The sequence below is a fragment of the Stegodyphus dumicola genome, chromosome 12, assembly GCF_044657685.1.
Source record: "Stegodyphus dumicola isolate Sdum_Otavi_A_Nest chromosome 12, ASM4465768v1".
Lineage (NCBI taxonomy): Eukaryota > Metazoa > Arthropoda > Arachnida > Araneae > Eresidae > Stegodyphus > Stegodyphus dumicola.
This window is the reverse complement of record NC_140779.1, coordinates 51,839,540-51,859,147: the sequence shown is the minus strand read 5'-3', so window position 1 is coordinate 51,859,147 and position 19,608 is coordinate 51,839,540. Positions and strand designations below refer to the sequence as shown.

General features: G+C 32.6%; 1 long non-coding RNA gene across 1 annotated transcript in view; it reads left to right on the top strand.

Annotated features, from left to right (window-relative positions):
• LOC118199411 (uncharacterized) overlaps window positions 1–19,608 on the top strand; it is an 808,537-nt gene that overhangs the window by 616,782 nt on the left and 172,147 nt on the right. The gene's annotated exons all lie outside the window — the stretch shown is intronic.

Genomic DNA, 19,608 nt, shown 5'->3' with positions numbered 1-19,608 from the left:
TGGAAAGTCTGACTTTAGTAAAGGTATACTGTCATCCAAAGGCAACATTTTTTCTGTCGAATTTGCTATAGATATTTTCTTTTATGGCATGACGAATTTGAGTCAGCAAACTAATACGAGTATAAAAGAACTCTGCTGTTAAGATATTATAAAGGAAGTAATGAATGAGAAACGTCGTTTCTTCCTCCCCACAAAAAATATCATAAAAGCTTTACTGGAGTACAGTATCATGCTGTCGATGTTAGCTGTCGACATTTAATAAACATTTGGTCCACACCATTTGATATATACTGACTTCTCATACGTGATTTTGTCCTCCATCTACTAAACATTGACATCTATTTCCGTAGCACCCTGAAAAACTGTCGCGCGTTAATTTCCATTGCATATTTCTCTGTTTCTGTGCACGTTTTAACGTTAGTGATATCCACATTGTAGTTTTATCTAGGATCACATACGAGTTACGTTTTCTTCTGCTTAATTATGGCAATCGGAAACGCAGGAAGGTGCAACATCAATAGAAATGAAAGGAATGTGGCATAGGATCGAATAGGCTGCATTGAAATGACAGTTTTTTTGCGAACAAAGGACTGAAAAGGCAGTTCGATGATCTGTTTCGAGTCTAAGTCGGTGTCGACTCCCAAAAAATTTTAATTTACTCAAATCCTTCCCTTCTTGATTACATGCTGCTGCTAATTATGACTCTTGACTATGTTATACAATATCCATTGACTGCTGGTATCATAAATATGCTTTGTTAATGGTACGGCTGGTACCCACTTTATGCAGTATGAATCATAAGTGAAAACTCTGTAAATGTCATAAATGAGCATTAATCCTCTTACTCGCAATTGTTATCAAAATCTTTGTTTTATCGTGTTGATCGTATGCTAGTAACTAATGTCGATCGTACCCCTATGTCGAGCCTGCACTAGCGATTGTTCTACGTTTCTTTTGGTCTTCGCAGTGTCAATCCTACTATGCAAAGTTGCTTCCACACAACATCGGTTCTATGGATGTAACTTTAAACGTTAAACTACGCTAATAATTATTTGCTTGTTTTATTTCTTCTTTCGACCAGAATTCCATCGTCGAACGAATTAGATGTTCCTGCATTCAGATAAGTGATTTTTTTTTAGACTGCCTAACAACAGCCTCATAAAAATCATATGTTCTTGTACTTCTTTTTTGTGCTCCAGAAGGATGATGCACATTTCACGATGTTTCGTCATTCTATAGTTATTCAGTGTTAGGGTTAGAACGCATTGAACGCCCTATGTAAAAGGAAAAATAACTTTCAAATAGTGAACTTTTCATTACAACTCAAATTGGAGTAAATCTAATTGTATAGAATTGAAATAAAGGCTGGTCAAATATGAGTGCAGATATTGCTGAATATTAAGTTTTAAAGGATGATAAAGTCATACTGTGCTGCTGTTAGATACAGCTATAAACAGCTTGTTATTTTTATGTTTAAGAAAATTTTGCGATAAGAATTCCTTTTTTGAAACAAAATTTTTCTCGAGTTTTTCCATTGTTAATTGAAAACGAAATTTTGACCTCTTCCAATTTTTACAAAAATGCTAAATCTTTCACGGATGTCAAAAAGGCCGCTATCATTACTTTCAAGAATGACCCTAAAATCTATTAGTGCCAATCTGTAATAAATTTTACATTGCCTGTCTAATTACCTCAAACTTTGCTTATCTAAACTTAGGTGAATCCACAAGTTTCAACAGCAAACTACCCTCTGTAGAACTCACGGAGGAAGGAATAGCAGAAGACGCCTTCCTTCCACTACGGCTGACGCAGTGCTAACGAACTTTGGTAGCCAAAGGAAGATGTGGCACTTTTGCTTACATCCAGACCACGTTACCTTTACGGCAGCTTAGTAGTACTACCACACACGACAGTTCAGCACGAATCGAAAAGCTGGGTCACAAAAAAAAAAAATTGTAAAACGTATTAAAAAGCGCAGTATATGAAATGTGTACTTAAGGATAATAACTTTGTACTTAAGGATTATACCTTACTACTTAAGGATAATAATAATAATAAAGTAGAATTTTTAATATGCGTATTGTTGAAATCAGAGGTTAAATATATATATATATATATATATATATAATAATAATTTATTTCCTAAACAATATTGATAAATTGATTATATTATCTCCTAAGTTTAATTAAAGTAGAATTATTTTAAAAGAGTGAATCCATACTGGTAAGTTATATTTCGAAAGATGTTTTGAAGTAACTTGAAAGTAAAATGTTAATAATGTTTTAACGGGGACTGGAATTAAATCATCATGAAGAACAAAATTTCAATTGTAAAAGGAAAAATTAAATTAAAACATGTAATCATTGTCATTGATCGGAAATTAGTTGACTTTTCAAGGGGAACAAACTAACTCCCGTTCAATGAACAATAATTAATAAAAATACGTAAATACGAAGGTGTTTCGTCTTTACTCGAGTTATAAGGTAAAGCCAAATATTTCCGCGAATAGAAGGGATTACGAACCAATGCTGATACTCAAAGAAATTATTCTTATGAAGCATTTTAGCCAATTCAACTTGGAGTAAAAAGCAATTTCTGTAGAGAAATACGAAAAAACTCGAGTAACCGTCCCCGACACCCTCATGTTTATGCATTTGAGTTCTATATTATTTGTAAAAATTAAACATTGGAAATTGTCATTATGAAACAGAATTCAAAGTAAAGTTGAAATAAACATAGAAGATTACAAAATAAGACAAATAATGCAAACTTTGTAAAAACAAATAAAAAATAATATAAAAAATATAATAAGAACAATGAATGTACATGAAGATATAAAGGCCAGAAAAGGTAAGTATTCTTGCGAAACGTCCAGCTGTGGTAAGATAGCTTCCCCGCAAAGAGGGTTAAGGGTTACCAGAAAATGACAAGGGAAGGCAGGGTTACCAGAGTTAGGGCGAGATCGCCCATTTGGCGACAAAATTGGAGACGGAGCGAGAACATTCTAGAACGAATTCGTACCAGTTTACCACAGAATGTTCTCGAAGGCTGGTCAAAAGCTATATAAGTCATGCCAGTACGCGGAGTAAGAGTATGTAGAGTTTATCGTGAAGTGTATCTTGAGTAGGATCTAATGTATGTTGAGTTCAGTAGTAGTTCTTGAGTTCAGATGTTAGCTTGAGAGCGATCGACCGACTCGGGAGCTGTATTTTAGTGCTTTACCAATGCTTTGTGTTGCTGATTGTTTCAGCGTGTTTTTCGTAGTTTTTAGATGACTGTAACGCGTCTTTAGAACTGTCCTGTGTAATACTGGCGAATAAATTATGTTTTTATTCTTCATCAAGTGCTGTCATCAACCCCTCCCAAATCCACGAACTCGTACAACGCAACTTTATTAAAGGAATTATTTCCTTATATTTTATAACACTTCAGTTAGAAGTTTTAAATAATAAAACTCTTTTTTATCCCTTTGAGAATTGTTCATAGAAAGCTAAGTACATGGAAATGAGAAGTCAGTATATTTAACTATTAAAATAAAAGGTGCTATTATTTGAAATAGACCATGATTTTGGATTTAAAGATGGCCTCAGAAGTTGAAAACCGTTTCAAATTTGAAAAACGTATTTCAGAAATAAGCTACGTAAAATAGAAATGAAATAATGCGTGATTTTGATATTAATAATACAATAATCTTTGATTTTTATTTTTGTAATCGTTAACCGAATAAAATCGGATTAGTTTAAAATTTCTTTCTAATGCAATTAACGAAAATGTCTGAAACCATTTCATTCAAATTAAAACTGTTCTGAGTGTGGGAAATTTATAGTATTTCGTTCAGTTGAGAATGAAATGTTGTTTAAAAACATATTCTTTCATATACTTAGGACTCTGAAATATTGTAGAAAAAGAGAATATATACATTTATATTTATATTTACTATGTAATTACAAAATGTTTACCTCAGAAAATGTCAAAATCAATAGATCTTAGTGGAAAGTCACTGAATATTTTGTTGTAAACAACGGAGGGGTGTCACTGCTTCAAAGGAAGTGTATGGGAAAATCAATTCGGGCCTCTCCTCTCTTTCCTTCCTCTATGGAGGAGTTGCATAGAAGTAATTGAATAGATGTAAGAATTGTAATAAAAGCAGAAATTTGTAGAGCCATGTTTATTATCTTATCACACGTTCAGGCTTGCTTAGATTCATGTGAGCAATACTTAGCCAAATTCATCGATTTTTCTCGCACATAAAGAGATCCTTGGACCTTAAAATGAATAATTAATGCTCCATTATTATTTGGAAATTCCTCCGTCAAAATCGATATCATCGAACGAGGGACCTAGATTAAGATTAATAGCAGTAGTTAAATTCAATGGAGATAAAAAAAATCCATTTAATTGATCTGTACAGAGTAGAATTCCAGCGGAAACTTTAAAAATCAGATAATGACAAAGTTAGCAAATACATACAGATATAGATATATAACGTGTATGAAAGACAAGATTAAAAAAAAAAAAAAAAAAAAAAAAAAAAGGCGCGCCGTAACTAGAGATGAAGTAACTTGAAACTTCGGTTTTAGGAAAGTAGGGGATCCTAGACAAGGACGGCAGAAACGGAGATTAATCTTTGTCTTTCCTAGCACAGAGATGCTCGTTTTAGAGCGATTAAAAAACGGAAACTTAGTTTCAGGATATTTTGTTTGTTGATAGGGCTATTATATCTGCGTCAATATTGTCATAAGAACCCTCGGTCGGCTAGCGAGCAAGGGTTGCCGAAAAGTGCCGAACCGCCAAGATAATGAGTATTAAAATCGCCAACATCATGCAAATTAAAATCGCCAAATGTTTTTCGGTTGAATTTGTAAACACATTTTAGTATGATTTAAACTGAGAATGAGAATGGATTTTCTAAACTTTGTAGTAGTAATTTTATTCTAATGAATATATGATATATTCTATCAGTTTATCTGCATTTATTTTTCTTTAAACATAAGAGTGATTTTTTTTTTCTTAATTGAAAATTGTACCCCTGAAATTTTCAAAGGAGTTTGAAAATCTTTGAATATGAAGGTAGGAAAAATATACCTTATTACGAAACGGTCATACATTTTATAACACAAAGTATTTATTTAAATTAAGTACACATAGAAAGCTTAGTACTGAAAAATGAATTGATTACTAATAACCATTCTTCATTATTTTACAGATATTCAGAATCTTTTATACATATGAATTTTTCCATCGAAAAAAAATCAAACTAGTAGAGTACAAGCAGAAGCCATGCAGTGTCGCCAAATGAACTCGCATATTTTGCTAATGTTTAGTGCTTAATAGTTAAAATAAGAAAATAGAATTTAAAAATCGTTCTATAAAAAATATTTCTTTTTAACCGCAGCGAAATATGAAGTGAATTAGTACTTTCCTCACGAAAGCATGCTCATTATAAAAGTGGATCTGCTTTCGACAAGAAATGTTAATGGACTACTTTTCGTCCTAGTTTCGGGTTCCTTTAGCCCACCAGGCCGCGAGGTGAAGTTGCTGAACGCTTGTAGTTCGGTCCATGATTCGAGTCCTAGCGAACGGGGCTGGCTGCATAGGCATTTTTGCTGTTTTTTCTATGATTAACGTGTGTACTATCCAGTTTTCTCTCAGAAAGTCCTTTACGAAGGCATCCCTTCCCTAATCAGATAGTCCTCGAGTGGTTTACCATAATTAAATAAATCTAAACCAGTCTGGTTCCTGTGGTGATCGGGCTGCTTGAATCATGGAGGAAGAAAGTTTGCATGGAATTTTCATAGTTTTTCTTTCTTTCTTTCTTTCTTTTTTTTTTTTTTTTTTTTTTTTTTTTTAAGAATATTATGCCAGAATAATAATATATATTAAGACTGAAGTCGCGACCCTTCTTGGTGCTAAGAATCTGCAAGAAAGAGTTGAGCTCTTTGCGTTCTTTTTTAACATTTATAACTGCTTTAAGTTTCTAAATAAGATGTAGAATTGTTTCTTGGTAGCTTAAAAGCCATTGTTTTTCTTGGTTAATTTCTGTAATCCAAAATCGAGACTGAGAATAAAGAAAATTTCCATCATTCCCAAGTATTCTTATTTTGCCTTTTCTTTTATGGTAGTCTTACAAGCAGAATTAACACTTTCAAACAGCTTTTTTATTTTATTTTTATTTTTTATTTTTTATTTAAATACCTTAGTAATATTGATCTAAACACTGAAATAGAAATTGTACAGTAAGCCCTTGTTGAACACAATTACGTCGTTAGGTTACAGTTATTTCTTATTTTAATGATGAATTTTTGCTTGAGACAATAACTCAGACAACTTTAAAAGATTTGCAATAAGGAAAGCAGAATTTTCAATAACTGTCACAAAATATCTTCTTACTTCATTTGGGTCAATCTCCATTGCAAACTCATACAGTTCCTGCACATTTTTTAACAATTCGTTTAACCTATGTTAAAGGTGCTATATCTTATTCACTATCTCTGCTTTCATTATCAACTGGTGTTATAAGATCTGGTGTATTATGCTTTCCTTCATCTAGTGCTTTGTTTGCTTCCCCACAGAGTGCGGTTAGGGTTACCAGAAAGCCTCAAGAAAAAAACAGGAAATTGCAAGATTTAGCACGAAATTACCCATTCGGCGATAAAATTGGCGATATGTCATAGACAAAGCGAGAACATTCAAGCATATATTTTTAGCGGTTTTCTTGAGAATATTCGCGAAGGCAGGTTAAAGCCATATATACTCTGCCTGTCCTGGAAGAGAGTAATATCTTGAGCTCAGAAATTAGCTTGAGAGTGATCGATCGAGTCGGGAGCTGTGCTTCAATGCTTTGCGGCGAAGCTGTCTTCAACATTATAGCCTGAGAGCTGTCCTGCTGATTGTTGTAGCGTGCTTATCGCAATTATAGGAGTGTAAACTTGTCTTCGAACTGTCCTGTGTAATAGTGCTTATTGGCAAATAAATTGTGTTTTGATTCTTCATGAAGTGTTATCATCAATTATCCCAAATCCACGAACCTGTAGAACGCAACAATATTAATATTAGATGTTCAATAATGAACTGGACTAACTCGAGTAAAGGGACAGAACGTACCTTAATTGTTGGATAATACATACTAACAGCAATTCCACCCAACTGGTTGCAATGTTCTCATTTTCCAGGAAGTTTCTGAATGACTGTAACAAAACATCTTTAGGAGTACTGCGGACGCCCTCATGGAGAACGTTTTCTTCTCATTGCTGGAGATTCCCCTACCTTACACAGTCTCTTTCATATCACTGAAAAGGGCATATTCCGATGCAACCAGGAAGACTATTCACATTGGTTTTCTTGCAATGAGCCTATGGGGAACCCAATGAGCACAAATTTGACGCATTTTTAAATTTTCATGCACAATCGTGTATCAGAGTTTCTGTGATACCAACACCTGTTTTATATTGTTTATCGAAGTTAATGCTTCTATTTGTTAGTATCTGGTTGGACCCCTGTTGTATCCGCCTCCTTACTGATCTCAACTTCTCATTCTTTTCATCCCTCATGTTGCAGTTTTCAGTCCAGTTACAAAAATGCAGAGCTTACCTTACGAGTTTGCTCACTACATAGAACCATTAATTTTTTCAAATTGAATATTTAAACTCCTTGTGCTTTAAATATTCAATTAAGAACCATTAAATGCTGGTAAATTTGTAATGATGTCTGTCCCTTTTTGTTAAGAATCCACGCTGTTCATTTTTGACCATGTGCATCATCCTCAACTGCACCACATATAAACTTATCTGCGGACTTCTCAACCGCGTATTGTTTCACTATTGCTGTTGTACTGACTACTTTTGCTGTTGTACTGAGGCGATCAGAATCCTGGCAGAAGGTTCAAATCAGGCACCATCTGAAGCAAACATCGCAACGACATTCAAATGTTTGCTATAATGACATGTTTACTACATCAATGTTCAGATCATTATCGACCTACTAATATATAATCATCATCATCATCATCATAAGGGCACAGCCCTGATCCTCCAGCCGGCACAAGCCGGCCGTATTTTCAAAAAGGGGGACTGGCCAGATAAAAACAAATACAAGAAAAACTATACAAAGTTCAAAATCTGAGTCTCAGTGACGAATTTCTATATAATATGCGATATAAAGCGGTATCTAAATTGATCGCGTTTTGATGGTTTACGTAAACTAGTGCCCGCAGAATTGCTTATATCATAAAGCACGGATGATTTGTGGATTGTGGAGAAATAGGGGAGATGATACCAACAACACATAATATCATTAAACGATTTAAAAATGCCATCAAACAATTATAAGATATAATATAGATCTAGGATTAGAATCAAATCATATGCTACCATTTAATTAGCATAAATAACTCTTATCCATGCTAATTCCAAAATTTCCGAGGTAAATAACAAATCAAGGTTTTCGAGTTCACAAGAAGCATAAAAATGATAATTTTGTAATACATCTACTGCTGGCTGGATTCATATCTAGAGATGGTCAGAGACCGACTATGTAACTTTCTTCATGTTCAAATTATAACCCTATATTTTAAGCTATTTATTAGTAAGAGTAGTAATTCATAGTTTAAAGTTTGACTTCATGTACATTCTATGGTTTAAAATGAAACAAAACTCAAATTCAGGGTATTTGAATTTTCCAAATAAATGAATAAATAATAAATAAAATAAGAAATGAATTTCGGGATAAAATCGCAAAAATTTGCTTAGTATTAAAATATAGATTAGTGGTATTCTATTAATTAAAATTATTGTTTAACACTTGCACTTCTACCAAGGTTCAAATCCCGGCGAGCGAGCTAACTGAATAAGATTTTCATGGGTTTTGGCGTATGTTTAATGTAAATATGACCATTTGAATACTTGTAATTCGACTTGGTTTAGGTTCGATCGAACAAGCTGGTTTTCGCGATGCGTAACGGGAATATGAGCTAGTTTTCCACAAAACATCCTTCCTCTTAGGCAGATAGCCCTCGTGGCCTTGCCGCGATCAGATAATCTTATCGAATCCCAGTGTCTAACATGAATACGAGACCGTTTCCCTTAAAATGCTTCCCTGCAGCCATTCTTTCTCTTAGGTAGATAACTGCGTGTGCTTTGATGTTTCGATAACCTAAAGCTAGCCGAACCGTTCAGGAAATCTTTAACGATGGTATACCTCCTCCAGGTAGCCTTAGTATGTTTTACCATAATTTAATAAAACAAGTCCAATTCTATTTATTTAAATATCTCTTAAATGTTAAAATAGAATGTTATTGGTCCATATTTTATGCTTTTCAATGAATGAATCTAATTTCTTCTCTTTTCGTAATATGTTACTGTAGGTAGAGATTATTAACTCATGCATGTTCTGGAATATAAAAATACTTTCTTAAAAGAAAAAAAGAGCGAAAGAAGGAGAGAAAAAAGAAATGAAATTTTCATTGGTATAATTTAATAAGCTTTTGTTACTAAACAGATTGTTCACTAACTTTTTTTCTCACATATTTCGGCACGTTTTAAAAATAATATGAGCGTACTTTAAAACAATATTCTTTTGTACAGTATCTTGTAAAAAAATATCATTTTTAGTTGTGCTAGTATACTATGATACAGTAAATAGGAAGGAACGGATGGAAAATCTGCACGACACTTTTCGTTTCTCAGATGTTTCTATTCATTTCTCTCTATTTGCTATATTAGCTATTTTTGCTATTTAAAGTAACTACTGTATCCCAGTATCCACAATCATGGATCGTTTCTGACCTTCAACCATTTTTACAGAAATTTTGAATTAGAAAAAGCAATATGCAATATGAATGTAACAATCATTCTCCAATACTTCATCGAACAGCACACGTCGATTTCACAATAGATGTTTGATACAAGCTATCAAGTGAAGACGATAGATTGATGTTTCAACTGAGACCAGTTGCAACAGCACTTTTTGAACAAGGCTCAATTGACAAATCCCTTTTAACAATGTTATTTCTTTCTTTGCATTATAAAGTTTGTGGAAAGAGTTACCATTATTTGAGAGCTTATTTTCAGAAGAGTAAGACTTTAGAGACTAATTATCTAAAGATAGTCTTTGGTGCGCAATAACAACTAAAAACAAAGAGGGCTCGGGATTTCACTGTTCCCTGCATTCACAACAAAAAAACAATATTTGGAATTTGCTTTGAAGATGGTTTAAATAAATTTCAAAAATTAGAAAAATAAATTATTTATAACTTTTAAAATAAAAAGCTAAGTAAGAACGGGGTGTAAAATTGTGAAGTGCAGAAACTCAAAGACCTTCCCACAACAGTTCCGATGATGAATATAAATATACATGGAAGAATCTAGCAATGTGTTATTTTCTATCTTTGCATTAGTTTGATGCAAAAAATGATACAGTGACGGAAGTTTTTGATGTTCTACCGCCTCTTGAAGCTATACAAATACCAAACAAGCACGTGAATTTTTATTTGCTTAACAATGCCAAAGATCAAGCCAAAATGTCAGAATCTTTCGCTTTTATAATTAGAACACTAAATGCGAAGCAAAAAAGTGTGTAAGCAATTCTCCTTTTCCTTATTAGGGGTCTTCAGGATGTAACTGGAAGCAGATCCTACTAGCTGTCTGGAGTTCGAATCTCTGAACTTATTTTCCCAGTTTTCCGGTTCTTTCCCAGTTCTTCAAAAAATTATATATACACACACAGAGAGAGAGAGAGAGATAAACTCTATAAGTAGCGCTCGAATTAAAAATTGTAATCGACAATAATTGGTCACCACCTGGGTTTAGCAACTGTCTTCCTTTCTTCCTAGTCGCCCTTTGAGTAAAGAAGCATGTGAAGAATTTTCTCCTTCCTTCGTCGTGCTACTCGATGCACATTCAACTAGCAGTGGAAAGGTTCAGATTTCAGGTCCTGAAGAGGGTAGCAAATTTTTTGTGTTTAGAATTAATGCTCTGATAATACCTAATCTTTCTAAACTTCACTGGAAATGTATGACGCAACATACAATGTCCCTTATTATTATTTAAAGTTTATAATACTTTTCTCCGCCTTATTTGTTAACTAAAGTGTATCTTTATTCCTATTTGTTATATGAATATCTCATGATATGCAGATTCTTCGAGCGAATTGCCTTTATATGTTGTAGCACTTCTTTAACCAGTTTCTAGAGCAAAATCATTTTCTTACTTCTTTTCCCTTCAATAAACGAACTCTATGTTTCACAAAACACTAACTGTATACTTGTGCCCACCTATATTATGACTAAAACATGCTATCAGTATTTTATTACGTTTCTGTCGTAACTGCATGATGATGTTTTAGCACATAATAGCAGTGTTATGGAGTGAGAGAAGAGGAATAACGCTGTGCCTTCAGGATTTTCTGGTGGTTAATTACTCACGGGTGTTCCACCCTATTAGGAATTGAAGAGGATTCTCCTGGCGCGACAACTCTTTTCCCAGAACTGTAATTACCCTTCTCATTAATATGCATTGGGATTTAAATCCACGTCCGCTAAGCGGCTTCGGAATCGAATTTCTGAAGCAAATTGAAAAACTTTAGTGATGCATATTTGATTATTTTAAGAAACTAATTAAAGTAATTCCTTGCTCCAAATATTTTATGAGATCCTATGAACATGTATATTCTGAACCCAATTTCAGATGCTTTTTCACTTGATCAGGCTTTTAATCTTTCTTTAATTGTTCTGTTTTCGCTGTTCTTTGTTAATGAAGAAGTATTTAATTAAAAATGTTAAGAAACATTCGATCTAAGTCATAAACTTTATTAACATAACCATCAAACATATTGTCAAGGATTTATCAATTGATTTTTCTTTTTTGTAATTTGGCACTTCTTTTTCATTTGTAATTTTAACAAACCATTATAGCTTTCTTTTTCATTAAGGAGCTTAATTACAAATCTATATGCTAAGGTTACAAGATAAATAAAATTTATTATTGTAACGTAATTCTGCTAGAAATGTAGCTGTTTAACTTACAAGAAGATGGTTAATTACGATTACATGCAACTGCTACTTGCAGTTTTCAATTAGCTAAGAAACATATTGATCTTATCTTTCTTTCTTTCTTTATTTAACTATTTTATTTTGTTCTGTTTTTTAATTCTTATATCTATTTTCTTCGTTTACTTCTATTAATCTAAGCCAGTTTTTCTCGCTTAATTGCAACTTAAAATTTATATTAAATACACAATTCGAAATGAGACAGAACTAAAACTCTTTTGCTTTATTATAATTCAACTAAAAATTTTGATATTATTCTCTAATTTTATATATGTGTCTATAAAATGTGTTCGGTCAAATGTGTCAATCGTTCTTTTTGCCGAATTAAGCGAAATTATAAATATATTATTTCGCTATTCCAAATATTGAATATTCAACAAGTATTAAGAATTCTATTGAAACGGAATTTATTATAGCAATATAATTATAAATATCACACTAATTTTAAGTGCTATTCTCTTGTGTAAATAAGTGTTTCAACCCTAGATCCTCTATTGACAAGTACAAGAGAAAATCTGTCAGGTTTCAAGCAAACAAAATTACAGTTTAATCTAAGGCTATTTGAACGTTATATATATGACAAGACAAAACAGTTTAATAGTTGTCCTAACAATAGTTCAACAATGCAGGAAGGTATAGGCCAATAATTAGTACTCTGAGCTGAAACGACTAAGCTTAACGAGTTAAGTTCATTTGCAATGGTAAGTGGCTTGGTTTGGTTTATTTTAATTATGGCAAAGTATGTGACGGCTATTTGCCTAAAGGAAGGGATGTCTTCGTGGAGGACTTATAAGGTATTTCTCCCTCCTTCTTAGCATGCCTTCGTAGGGCAGTGGTCAGCACGCTGGGCGCGTATACCAGAGGTCCGTGGTTCGATTTCTGTCGAAGGCGTTGCTCATTTCTCCTGCTTCCAAAAAGTACTTAATGTCTCCACAGACTTTCTAACGAAAACTGCTTTATATCCACGTTACACATAGGGAAAACCACGAAAACACCCATGCAGGTCGCACATTCGTCTAGACTTGAATCCATGTCGAACTACAGCATTCAGCGACTTTATCGTTTTATCTGTGGTAGGTCTAATTGTAAGTGGCACCATATTGCTTTAAAAGTTTAGAAAGAATTCAGCTTTATCTTTAACATTTTAATCTTAATGGAACAGTTTAATGTAGCAATATTACTCCTTGTAAAAAGAGGCAACAATATCTATATAATATATGCATCATAATATCTATATATTAAATGCATGTTCTGTAATTAATCTTTACTTCAAGACAAAAATGTATAGATTTCGGAAATATTATGATATAAAATATAAAACGCTTAGTAGCAGCATCCTCAACTTTAAGAATGAATAATACAAATTATTATATTAGTTTGCAAAATTATTATAACTTCATAAACAGTATTAATTGCTGTTAGTTATAGGGCAAAAAATAACTCAAAAGAGCACTCAATCATGTCTTTATAAAGGCCTACGTGAGCATTCTTTTTAAATTTAAAGTGAATTTTTTTAAATCCATGTGATTATCATCTTTTACATTTTTATTGTAAATTTTTTAACCTTGTTTACAAAAAATGGTCGAATGGTCGAGATGAAGTCGAATTCAGAATTACCCTGCACAGAGTGATTCAAAATCACCCGGAGAAGAAGTTATTCAAAATCATTTGCTTAGAATGGAAAATAATTCCGAACACCAGATGCAGTAATATTCATTGTTTCATTCTTTGAGTAAGAATCGCTAATGGTACCAGTACTAGTTGCTAGACAGTAAAATGTTATATTAATCCTTGCTTATACGTGTAAGGCTCATAGGATAAAAATCCAAAATATTTAAATTTATGTCACAGCAAAGGACACGAAGTAACCTTCCCTTTGAACTCTTTCTGCAAGTGGTCACATCAGGCTTACGCCGTTGTGCCATTTTTTATGGAAAAACTTCAAAAGCTTGTGTCTTTATTTTTAACCCTAAATAAAGTCGTTAGCCTGAACTGGCAATTAGATTGGACACGAAATTTTGCGTCGTCCACTATAAGCGACAGTATCTCTTTTCAAGTTGTTGCCCCAATTGTTATCGCTCTGAAATTATGTTAAAAAAATAATAATGAAGAATCTGCATGTATGTATGTTCTTAACATTGTGAAAAAGCGATGGTACCTATGACCATGCAGTTTTGAATAACGTAGTCCTTCACCAGAACATACACACCTGGAAGCCAGAATTTTCAATTTAAAGTTTTATACTTCAAATTTTGATAAACATTAGTAAAACCTTTTTATCTGCAACTTGCGAGACAGTATATCGTAAGTTCTAAAGATATGCTGTTAAGTATTTTGTGATTTTGCTATTGAATTGAATGCGAAGAATATGATATTTAATTAATAAATTTAACACATAAAAAGACAAAGGAAAGTTTTGAAAACTGTCTTACTAAGAAAACGGAATACTGATTTGAAAAACTGAGAAAAGACTGAAAAAAATAGAGATTTTTATGCCACTTTACAATGAATCCGGAATTCTAAACATATGCTGCTATCAAAATTTTTGTAATTTTTACTATTGAATTGTATATAGCGTAGAAAATGATGCTTGATAATGAAGCTAAGATTAAAAGAAATGGGTTTAGCAGTAGTAAGTGTAAGAACAGACTGGTAGACTAAGCGAAAGGAGCGTGGAAAAGGCCTTAACACACCCTTTTAGACCGATATTAAAGTTTTAACTTTTTATGAATTTTCTTTTTTATTTTCTTATATTTAATTTAATTTTAATTGGATAAAATATTGAACTGTTGAATGTTTTTCTGTGTTTTACATTTTGTGCATTAAAAACAGCCTTTGTAATTAAAGTATCAAAATTTAGCACTGGGCATGGAACACGCAACCGCTTTTATTCATCAAGTACCAGCACCGCATATTATGAAGAATAAGAGGAATAAGTTTTTAGCTTCAAAAATTAGCTAATCAAATTAACTTTGTGATTCTATTATTTGTAATTTTTGTGGAAGGGGATGAGAAATAATATCCAATGAATGGGGGGCAGGATAAGCTCCTTTATTTATTTATTTATTTATTTTTAGCTTTTTTACACTAATCAGTAGATAGCTTTTGTATAAAAAAGACTTGAGCGTTATAGTAATATTTCTACAAACTTTTCAGACAGAGAAAAAAGAGTTTTCAAGTCAATTTATGATAATAAAAATCGAGAAAAAGGCCTTTTAATGGGAAATTTCTTCGAGAGGCTATTGTCCAAATTTTCATAAATGCATTTGCCTAGGAAAATACATTATGTTTATTAACTCTTTTTTTTTTTCTGATTTAAGTGCTTATTTTTCTATACTTGCGTTTCAATTCACTGCACTTCTATTTCATAGTAACCATAGTTACATTCAGAACTTGAAATAGGTTCAAGTGTTTTCAAACTAACTTGCTTTTGTAACAAATATTTTGTATCTTTTCATGAATAGGCAAATTACAAAGACTATTTAAACCTTCTTTGTATAAGATGACTGATTAAAGTAACTTAAAATTTTCCCTAAAAGACCAGAAATTACTTGCTATACAAAACGTTTTAATTAGAAAAGCTTAGGGATCTCAATCGATATTGATTACTTTGTATCAAGACAATAATCGAATTGTAGTTTCGGATTCTACTTTGGGTACTCTTTATCTGATTCTGCCTAACGTGGATATCCCTGATTTCTTTTTGATGGATTTTGCATTTATATTTATGGTACTACAAGACCTTTTTTTTAAAAAAAAAAAAAAAAAGAAGCGTTTGCAATTTTGGAAATTCTGAAAAGAGGATTGAGCTGTCTTTCACTGCTGCAAACTTAGCAATAATTTACTCGCCGGGGAAGGACTCATATTTACAGCAAAAATGAAAGTGTCTTTTGTTTTATGCGATAAGTCGCCACTTGTGGTCGAACTCGATTCTGCAGGTAGCCTTAAGTTAGTTCAAGGGCTCCCATTAACACCCGAGAAAGAAATCGTTGGGGAAAACGTAAGGCAGAAGATTGCGCTCGTAATTAGGCAGTCTCTCTCGCCGTCGAGCATCGTTAATCACAGTCACTCTGCTATAATTGCATCACCTCCTTCACACCAGTCCAAGTCTCCTCCAGGAGAGCATCCCCACCCCCAAAGCCCAGATCAAGTTTTTGGTAAATGTATGCAATGGCGACCGCCCCTCACCGCTCCTTAAACTCCTCGAGAGGAAACAAAGGCTAGGAGGATGTTTTCTTCCGAATTTCGTTCAGTTATGCACGCCTCTCTGTAACTGTCAAGTTGAGGTTTGGGGGCCTTGATGTATGTGTGATATATTCGCCTGATCTGCTGCCTCGAGATAAAAGAGGAAAAGAGATGGAAAAAGAGGGAAAACTTGATTTTTTCGGGAGAAAGGTACTGAGGCTGGGAAGTTAAAATATTCATGCAGAAGGAAGAATATTGCGCAGAAGACGGCTTCTTGTACGGAAGCCGCATTTTAAGATTTGAAATTTGAAATTTCGGAAAGAGTTCATTTGAATTTTTTTCTTTCCATTTCTCCTTAACAATTTTTTTGAATTAGAGATGCTTAAGTATTAAAGTGAAAAGATAATCTTTATTGATTGCTTTTATTAAATTAATAGGAATATAATAATGGAGAGTAACAATATACATAGTTAGGCGTAACATTTTAACTTAAAAGTTCTTAATTCTTCGTTTTAATTCTTCTATGATAATTTAGTGATTTGTAATCTTTAAAACTAATGTTTAATTTTATTAGCTCCGAAATAAAATATGTAAATTCTTTAGACTTTTGTTATACATGTATCTTGATTGGATGCTTCTGTGAATTTCTATTTGGAGACTTGTTTTTATAATGTTCGGTGATAGTGATTTGGTATTCATAGTTACGTAAGGGTAGAAAAGTAGGGTTGAAAGCTTATTCAAGGGGTCTTTTTAAATTGAATGGAATTACACTGGAGGTTCCTTTATGAGGAAAATGTACGAAATATCCATAACTCGAGCGAATCTTTTGATGAGCTTCTTCCGTATCCCTACGCTATTTAATAAAAAGTTGCTATGTAACGCTTTACTTGCGAAAATTCCTGCAAGGTCTGCAAATATATACATTTCAATCATCTTCATCTTTAATATCATATACATTTCAATCATCTTCATCTTTAATATCATATACATTTCAATCATCTTCATCTTTGATAATCTGCTTTTATAAACATATACAATATAAATTTATGTGACAATTTGAGTGCACCGCAACATTAGTAAATCAGTGAGATCAATCACGTTTAGGGTATTATAAGAACTGTCAGAACTTTGATATGCCTTCCTCACCACGTATATAAGAATGTAATATTGTATGTAAAATTAAAAATCAGTAGAAAGAGATTTTTATTTTCCCTATATACAAGTATTTTCGAATGCACTGACTGTAATTTAATTCACTCTCACTCAAATGAAAACTACAAGATATTAAGTAAATTCGATGGAATTTTGGAATATTTTATTACAATTTTTATGCACCTTGAATTTAACAATACATTTTTACGCAAATTTAAGTGGTTATAGAATACTATGATTTAGTAATTAATATTATATTTTAAAGATTTCCTATATATCCTTTTATAATAACTCAAAAGCGTGATATTTAAATAAACTCCGCAATTACTTTGCAATATTTTTTTTTAATTAGAGATGCTTAAGTATTATAGTGAAAAGATAATTTCTATTATTTTTTAAAATTAAATTAAGATATTAATAGGAATATAATAATGGAGTGCAACAATATACATAATTAGGCGTAACATTTTGACTTAAGTATTAAAAGTTCTTAATTCTTCGCTTTAATTCTTCTATGATAATTTAAGCAAAGAAATTCATTTATAAAACGCTTTCTGTATGACCAATGAAGCGTAAAAGAATATTTCACAGAGGTGAGATTTCCGTTGATCAAAGGTTTCAGTCTTAGCCGGAGCATAGCCAGTGTTTTCATCTGAATAATAATATTAGCTTTTACAAGTTACACATCTGCATTGATATACTGATTAATAATTTACAAATTTTATGTATATCTGCAGACTAATTATTGCTTCAAATGAATGAAATTTCGTCTTGTAAAGTTGCTCTACCGAATATGAGATTTAGGTAAACCGCCTTCCCATTTGGCTTTTAATTATTATTATTTTGGAAAAATCACTTTGTAAGAGATGTCGATTAAGAATTATCAGTTATTATAAATTTCTTTGCTTACTTAGAGACATCATTCCAATTAATTGAAGCATGCAAGGCGGCTTTGGCCGCCTACCTCCAGATTTATGTTTACAGGGAGCAAACAAAAAAAAATAATAGTGCAGTTTCAAAAGCTGATACAAAATTTTCTTTTTCCCTTATAAAGAACAACAGCATCCAACAGCAGCATTACAGTTTCTATATTTCTCATACGCTGATTATAATCCTTCAGTGGGTTCGCCCAGTGTCGTATCACTCACTTTGATGTGGTAATCAAATTCATCCTAAAGTCGGTACATCATATCTACTGTTTGCTTGCAGAATATTGTAAATATACGTTATCCAATCATGAAATTCTTGGGGAAAAATTGCAGTAGTGATACGTATGTTATGTAATATATAAAATTTTACAAATTCCGAAAGAAAGAAATGTTAAGATGTAAGGTATGATAAATGAAAGTTTCAGTGAGAAGACCGTTGTCTTCGTCTGCAGCAGCTGCGCACTTTTCTAGAAAAAAAAAAAAAAAAAAAAAAAAAAAAAAAAAAACTCATTCCGTTTAAAAAATAAAATGAGATTGATTCAGCTGGGGTAATTTATCAGTTTTGAAGCATGCCCAGAAATTAGTTTTCAATCACAGTTGATTTAGAACATTTCGTAGAAGAAATTGCCTTTTGGATGATCACGTAGCTGGACGTCTTTTAAATGTGCACATAAACTAAAGCTGTACTATAGTCGTAAGATCTGGACATCTCAAACGAGGTATTTTGTAAACCATCTCCTTCTGTGACACCATTTTGCAAACCCCACCCCATAACCACCGGATAAGCTATTTCTTTCATTGATAACAGTGAATGCGAAACTTAGACAGGTACCACTGATGTGTGTTGTGCCTGCGTAAAATGAAAGATTTTTTTTTCTTTGCACTGTTTAAACTACACCGTTCGTTTGTGTATGTGTTACGGTGAAACACTGAAATCTGGAGAATGTTGACTTTCACCGGTGAATGTCAACATTCACATAGTCTCTTGGTGTAGGTCCGAAATATTTTCCAAATACTCTTATTTCTGACTTACACCGGTCAATGTCGACATTCACCATGTACTAACGGTGAATGTTGAACATATAACAATATTATATTTTCCTCTCCGTAATTCAGTCGCGAATAAACGCACTTGAAACTTGAAATAAGAACTTAAGAACATGAGAACCTAAAACACACAATACATTCAAAATGAGAAAGGAAAATAATAGAAGTTAAAAACTTACTTAATTATACAGTACATTCTAAATGAGAAAATAAAATAAAAGTAATAAAAATCTTACTAAATTATGTGATTC